Here is a 7,978-nt window from a genome sequence, read left to right as displayed (position 1 = left end):
ATTCATTCTGATTACCACAGAGAAAGCATAAATTCCATTTACAATATAGAGCCATGACAAAGAAACACTCCATCTCTTGGTTACAGTTAAATTCACACTAAATATAAAATTATTGATTGCTGCCCAGATATATGCTACAAAGCATAGCTCTAAAGATCAATAAATTTAAATGGCACCAACTATAATGAGCATCAAATCAGCCAATACATTTAGTACAGTGCCTCCCGAAAGGGGAATTATTGTCAGACTCAACACTTTATCTCCGTAGGCAAACATGTCCCTACAGAAATGGTGCATTCCTCTCTATGGGCAAGCCACAGAAATCCACTAGATGTATTCCGTTACTGACAAAGAATTCACAATAAAAACAAAAAGTAATCTTTTGTACAAAATGATGGGGACTCTAAACCAAACCAAACCAAGTTGATACCTTCTCACGTATGTCTGATTCCCAAACATTAGATTCTTTTTGTTTCTGGCCAAGTTCATCAGCTACTACTTACCTGTCATCAAAGATACTCAACCCTTCCTTTGAGGGTTCCAGGTCCCAACCAAGTTTCAAAACCACAGTATACTCTCTTCAGTCACCTCAAGCCCAATCCACATGGTTCCAGAAGCTTCTTTATCCTACATAAGCCAAGTCATTTCCTCCATTTCATTATCTGAAGAATGGGGATAAGAGAATAATAATATCTCATAGGTTTAGGGTAAGAATGAAAGATATAACTAATATAGGGAGCCAGACTGGGCACTTGTTACCCCGGGGGTGATTATTTAAAAAAAAAAAAACCCTAGCCATAATAACAACACTAATAATCATAATGAGTTTGCTCCATTTAACTTCTCCCCTGTTGGACAGATGAGATCTTCACACTTGCTTGTGTTTCCAACAACTTAGATACAACCATCCCTCTCTTTAATTCCAGTTAATTCCATTTTATCTGCAGAGCTTTTTATGTGGCAAGCCCTATTCCCTGTATCTGCCCTAAACATACCTTCTGACTAACTGCAACTCAGTCTTTACAGGATGAAATGAATGCTTCTCATGCCTACGTTTACAATGCAATAAAATCATGGAATTTTAGAGTAGGAAGGGACCTGAGGACAACTCCAACCATCCTGTGGCCTATGACAGTGCTGACATTCTTTACCACAGAGAGAAGGAATAAGAAAGAGAAGATGGGGGAAGGGCAAGACAGAAGTCAGGAGTCAGTTTGAAGTTCTCCTTTAACTGATCATGGAAAGTTCAGTCAAGCCCAACTTCTTCCCATTACACAAGGAGAATCTAGGAGCCAGAGAGGTTAAGTGATTTGCTCCAAAAGTTAGCAGCACAACAAATTTAGTAACAGAGCTTGAATTAGCATCCAAATCTTCCGGCTCCCAGTTCAGGGTTCCACGTTCTTCCTCAGGCCCCTTGCTATGTCAGGGCATATCCTTATACTTGAATAGATGATACTGAGCTCAAGACTGTAAACAATGCTTACTATGACTGGCCTAACCCATTTGAGGTGCATGTTTACACAATTAAGGCACTTTTAAGCAGCCAAATCAACAACAAATCAAACCAACCCCACACATAAGAAGGGAAATAATCAAGATTAGAGCAGAGATCAATGAGGTAGAAACCAGATACAATAGAACATATCAATGAAACCAGAAGCTGGTTTTTTGAAAGAATCAATAAGATCGATAAACCATTGGCCACACTAATCCAAAAGAAAAGAAAGAAAGCCCAAATTCATAAAATTATGAATGAAAAGAGAGAGATCACAACTAACACCAAGGAAGTAGAAACAATCATCAGAAGTTATTATCAACAGTTATATGCCAATAAGCTAAGCAACCTAGATGAAATGGATGCACTCCTGGAAAACTATAAGCTCCCAAAATTGAACCAGGAAGAAATTGACAACCTGAATAGACTGATATCTAGTAACGAGATTGAAGCAGTGATCAAAAACCTCCCAAAAAACAAGAGCCCAGGACCTGATGGATTCCCTAGGGAATTCTATGAAACTTTCAAAGAAGAAATAACACCTATTCTCCTGAAGCTGTTTCAAAAAATTGAAGCAGAAGGAAAACTTCCAGACTCTTTCTATGAAGCCAGAATCACGCTGATCCCCAAACCAGGCAAAGACCCTACCAAAAAGGAGAATTTCAGACCAATATCACTGATGAATATGGATGCTAAGATTCTCAACAAGATCCTAGCAAACAGGATCCAACAGCACATTAAAAAGATTATCCACCATGACCAGGTGGGATTCATTCCTGGGCTACAAGGATGGTTCAACATTCGCAAATCAATCAATGTGATAGAACAAATCATCAAGAGAAGAGAGAAGAACCACATGGTCCTCTCAATTGATGCAGAAAAAGCATTTGACAAAATCCAGCATCCATTCCTGATTAAAACGCTTCAAAGTATAGGGATACAGGGAACATTCCTGAACTTCATCAAATCTATGAAAGACCCACAACAAATATCATCCTCAATGGGAAAAAGCTTGCACCATTCCCGTTGAGATCAGGAACACGACAAGGATGCCCACTCTCACCACTCTTGTTCAACATAGTATTAGAAGTCCTAGCAACAGCAATCAGACAACGAAGAAAAATAAAAGGTATCCAAATTGGCAATGAAGAAGTCAAACTCTCTCTCTTCAAAGATGACATGATTCTTTATATGGAAAGCCCAAAAGACTCCACCCCCAAACTACTAGAACTCATACAAAAATTCAGCAATGTGGCAGGATACAAAGTCAATGTACAGAAATCAGTGGCTTTCTTATACACTAACAATGAAAATACAGAAAGGGAAATTAGAGAATCGATTCCATTTCCTATAGCACCAAGAACCATAAGATACCTGGGAATAAAACTAACCAAAGCAGTAAAGGATCTGTACTCAAGGAACTAGAGAACACTCATGAAAGAAATTGAAGAAGACACAAAAAGATGGAAGACCATTCCATGCTCTTGGATCGGAAGAATAAACATTGTTAAAATGTCTATACTGCCTAGAGCAATCTATACTTTTAATGCCATTCCGATCAAAATTCCACCGGTATTTTTCAAAGAGCTGGAGCAAATAATCTTAAAATTTGTATGGAATCAGAAGAGACCCCAAATCACTAAGGAAATGTTAAAAAAAAAAAACAAAAATAAAACTGGGGGCATCACATTACCTGATTTCAAGCTTTACTACAAAGCTGTGATCACCAAGACAGCATGGTACTGGCATAAAAACAGACACATAGACCGGTGGAACAGAGTAGAGAGCCCAGATAGGGACCCTCAAATCTATGGTCAAATAATCTTTGACAAAACAGGAAAAAATATACAGTGGAAAAAAGACAGTCTCCTCAATAAATGGTGCTGGGAAAACTGGACAGTTATATGTAGAAGAATCAAACTCGACCATTCTCTTACACCGTACACAATAATAAACTCAAAATGGATAAAAGACCTCAATGTGAGACAGGAATCCATCAGAATCCTAGAGGAGAACATAGGCAGTAATCTCTTCGATATCAGCCACAGCAACTTCTTTCAAGATACGTCTCCAAAGGCAAAGGAAACAAAAGCGAAAATGAACTTTTGGGACTTCATCAAAATCAAAAGCTTCTGCACAGCAAAGGAAACAGTCAAGAAAACAAAGAGGCAACCCACGGAATGGGAGAAGATATTTGCACATGACAGTACAGACAAAAGGTTGATATCGAGGATCTATAAAGAACTCCTCAAACTCAACACATAGAAAACAGACAATCATAGAAAAAAATGGGCAGAAGATATGGACAGACACTTCTCCAATGAAAACATACAAATGGCTATCAGACACATGAAAAAATGTTCATCATCACTAGCCATCAGGGAGATTCAAATTAAAACCACATTGAGATACCACCTTACACCATGTAGAATGGCCAAAATTAGCAAAACAGGAAACAACATGTGTTGGAGAGGATGCGGAGAAAGGGGAACCCTCTTCCACTGTTGGTGGGAATGCAAGCTGGTGCAGCCACTTTGGAAATCAGTGTGGAGATTCCTCAAGAAATTAAAAATAGAGCTTCCCTATGACCCTGCAATTGCACTACTGGGTATTTATCCTGAAGATACAGATGTAGTGAAAAGAAGGGCCATTTGTACCCCAATGTTTATAGCAGCAATGGCCACGATCGCCAAACTGTAGAAAGAATCAAGATGCCCTTCAACGGACGAATGGATAAGGAAGATGTGGTCCATATACACTATGGAGTATTATGCCTCCATCAGAAAGAATGAATACCTAATTTTTGTATCAACATGGACAGGACTGGAAGAGGTTATGCTGAGTGAAATAAATCAAGCAGAGAGAATCAATTGTCATTTGGTTTCACTTATTTTTGGAGCATAACAAATAGCATGGAGGACCAGGGGCAATGGAGAGGAGAAGAGAGTTGAGGGAAATTGGAAGGGGAGGTGAACCATGAGAGACTATGGACTCTGAAAAACAATCTGAGGGTTTTGAAGGGGCAGGGGGTGGGAGGTTGGGGGAACCAGGTGGTGGATATTGGAGAGGGCACAGATTGCATGGAGCACTGGGTGTGGTGCAAAAACAACAAATACTGTTACGCTGAAAAAAATTTTTTAAAAAGGATAAACTCTCAAATGCTTGGCTTCTGCACACCAGGACCCTAATCTGTTCCACTCCAAACTATGTTGGCCACTGGTTTTGCCACTCTTCCATTCTATACCTGACTCCTCCTTTATAGCTGCACAATGGTATTTCTTCCTAGCAATAACCTATGGTTTTTATCTCCAAGTTATGTAGCACAGTATCTGGCCTTCAGTAATATTTGATGCATAACTGCAGACTAAGTGACCAAATGAGGATCTCCAATGCTGACTCCCCACACTGGAAATGGAATCTCATGTCTCCTTGGATAACAGCAAGTCTAGACTGACCCAATTCCCAAGACCTCCTACCACTTGGGTAACTGTGAGGGTTAGAGGGCAGAGTCTCAGAAGCTCATAGTTTCAGGCAGGCAATGCTGATGTCACATACCGATGACTGTTAGGTAAACTCCCACTTGTTTGGATCCTGCAGGGTTGACACATTTAGGCGGGGTGATCTCTGGAGTCTACAGTCTTCTTTAAAGGCTGACCAGTTTAGCTTCTGCCTGATTTCCTCATTCTACCCTTCTTCTCAAAGCACTGTTAGCAGACCTCCTTGCAAATAGCAGGCATGTGCCCCACAAAGATTCAGTGAACTCAATTTCCCCTTCGTATCTGAAATCTGCTCCACCAACCTGCCCCTACTCCCCACCCCCGCCAACATATGTAACTTGTTGTCATGTGCATTCCAGCTCTCCCTGAATTAAAACGAAAAAGAAAAGTGGTCTTTAGTATTAACTACCTTTGATGTGTTCAATTTTCAGCAGAACTGAGCTGTAATTTTTGCAGTGTTGACTGGGGAGTTTTATGTTCTACACTGCCTGATACCCAGGGCCTTGCCTGCCCTAAGCAGTGGAGGTGTGGAGAGCCCTCCAAGTTTCAACAATCCTTTCCTCCAATCTCCACCAGGCCATATACTCTGGGGCTTAAGCGGCAAGCTAGTGAAACGCAGGGCTCTGAAGGCGGCCTGATGGGGGTCCTATGTTAGCTCTATCACTTACTTCCCAGCTAAGTTAATTTACTTCTTTACGCCTATGATTCCTTACCTGAAAAATAAAGATAGCAATCCCTGCCAATAGTAAAATAAAAAATCTATTTGGCCTTCTTCCCCATTTCTGGTCACCAAGCTCCTAAATGTTCCTGGAATTGTCAGAGGGATAAGAGTATCTTTTGTTATTCTCCATGAGACCCTTTTACCCTTGAGTTAATGCCATTGGTAGACTCAAGGTGGGTCCCCTAGCTAGCTTCAAGATGGAGGCTGTTCACCAGAAAAAATCACAAATGAGAATCGAGAGACGGCATTTTTACCTGTATTCCCTGATGAGGGAGTGCAGGAGAAGGGGAGGAGAGGGATGGCACCAGAGATCGAATTCTAACAAAATCCTTGATAAAGGAGACTCAGAGAGTGTGCAGGTTGGTGAAATTGCTGATGGGGTGGGAGGGTAGCACACTCAGACGGGGCATGGAAGCCCTGTGTTCCCCCGCCTTGCCTTGCCCTGTTGCTTCTCTTTCATTTGGCTGTTCCTGAGTTCTACCCATCATAAGAAACTGGTAAATCTAAGTCAGGTACTTTCCTGAGTTCTGTGAGTCATTTTATGGAACTATCAAACCTGGTGGAGAAGTCATGGGAACATTTGAATTGGTTATCAGCTCCGCAGAACTCTGAGTCACCTGCGGAGCCCCCACCAATGGTAGCGGGTCTCTGAAGTGAGAGCAACCACGTGGGGCTGAGCCCTTCTCCTCCAAAGTTGGAACTAACTGTGGGGTTGCAAGTGTCAGAATTGAATTGAATTGTTGGACACCCTGTTGGTGTCAGAGAATTGGAGAGTTAGTTGGTGTTGGAAAAGACAGCACGTATCTGATGTCAGAAGGAAAAACCAACAAACCGCCTCATAGAGTTGTTCTGAGGATTAAGTAAAATAATCTGCAGCATGTGGTAGTAAGGGATTAATAAGAAGCAGCTTTTACTACTCCTTTCATGATTGTGTTTTCTTCCATAGTTTGTGAATCATATCCAGTGTCTTAGACTGGACCTGGAATCCTACCTAGAACCCTAACCAGCCTGGCTAGATCCCTCAGTCCCCGTCTGACTGGCCATTCCTTCTCCTCTTGTATTAGACCTGTCCTATTCTCCCTAGCTACTAGCTGAAATCCTATTAAAACCGGAAAGACAGGGGTGCCTGGGTGGCTCAGTGGGTTAAGCCGCTGCCTTCGGCTCAGGTCATGATCTCAGGGTCCTGGGATCGAGTCCCGCATCGGGCTCTCTGCTCAGCGGGAAGCCTGCTTCCCTCTCTCTCTCTGCCTGCCTCTCCATCTACTTGTGATTTCTCTCTGTCAAATAAAAACACACACACACACACAATGGGAATACTATGCAGCATCAAAAGAAACGAAATCTTGCCCTTTGCGACAACATGGATGGAACTAGAGTGTATCATGCTTAGCAAAATAAGTCAAGCAGAGAAAGACAACTATCATATGATCTCCCTGATAAGAGGAAGTGGTGATGCAACATGGGGGCTTAAGTGGGTAGGAGAAGAATCCATGAAACAAGATGGGATAGGGAGGGAGACAAACCATAAGTGACTCTTAATCTCACGAAACAAACTGTGGGTTGCTGGGGGGAGGGGGGTTGGGAGAAGGGGGGTAGGCTTATGGACATTGGGGAGGGTATGTGCTTTTGGGTAAATTGGAAGGGGAGGTGAACCATGAGAGACTATGGACTCTGAAAAACAATCTGAGGGGTTTGAAGTGGCGGGGGGGTGGGAGGTTGGGGTACCAGGTGGAGGGTATTATAGAGGGCATGGCTTGCATGGAGCACTGTGTGTGGTGAAAAAATAATGAATACTGTTTTTCTGAAAATAAATAAATTGGAAAAAAAAAACTGGAAAGACAGTCATACCCACCCACCTACCGCAAAGCATGATATTTCCACGTGCTTAACTCTTCATTCTGCTTGCACTACTAGGCCCAAACCATGAGATGAAACCCTCAGGACACAAATACCTGTCCAATTCGAGGTGAGTTTTCAATTAGCAATAATCACGCCTCGGATAAACCTCATTGGCTACGATACTGCCACTGCGCAAAGCTAATTCAAGGTGAGTTTTGTCCCATCTCTTTAGATGCTGGGATTTGGATAGTTGGCCATCCTCCTTGGATGAAACCCTCAACAGAGATTCAGCTCAATCTTCTCCTCCTCCCCATTCTAGTCTCAGTGTGCCTCACAGATGAGGACATATAGGTTTGACTTAAAAGGCAGAACAAGACAGGAAGGTAATGATGGTCTCATGACTTTCAGAGCAACTTATATCCCAAG

The 7,978-nt window shown here is 42.0% G+C and overlaps 1 pseudogene; it reads right to left on the bottom strand.

Moving 5' to 3' along the window:
* Window positions 1–7,640: 7,640 nt before the first annotated feature.
* LOC122897731 lies at window positions 7,641–7,752 on the bottom strand (annotated as a pseudogene).
* Between the last annotated feature and the right edge of the window lie 226 nt (window positions 7,753–7,978).

This window comes from Neovison vison, chromosome X, assembly GCF_020171115.1.
Source record: "Neovison vison isolate M4711 chromosome X, ASM_NN_V1, whole genome shotgun sequence".
Lineage (NCBI taxonomy): Eukaryota > Metazoa > Chordata > Mammalia > Carnivora > Mustelidae > Neogale > Neogale vison.
Note: the sequence above shows the minus strand (reverse complement) of the source record. Positions and strands in the feature narration are given on the sequence as shown.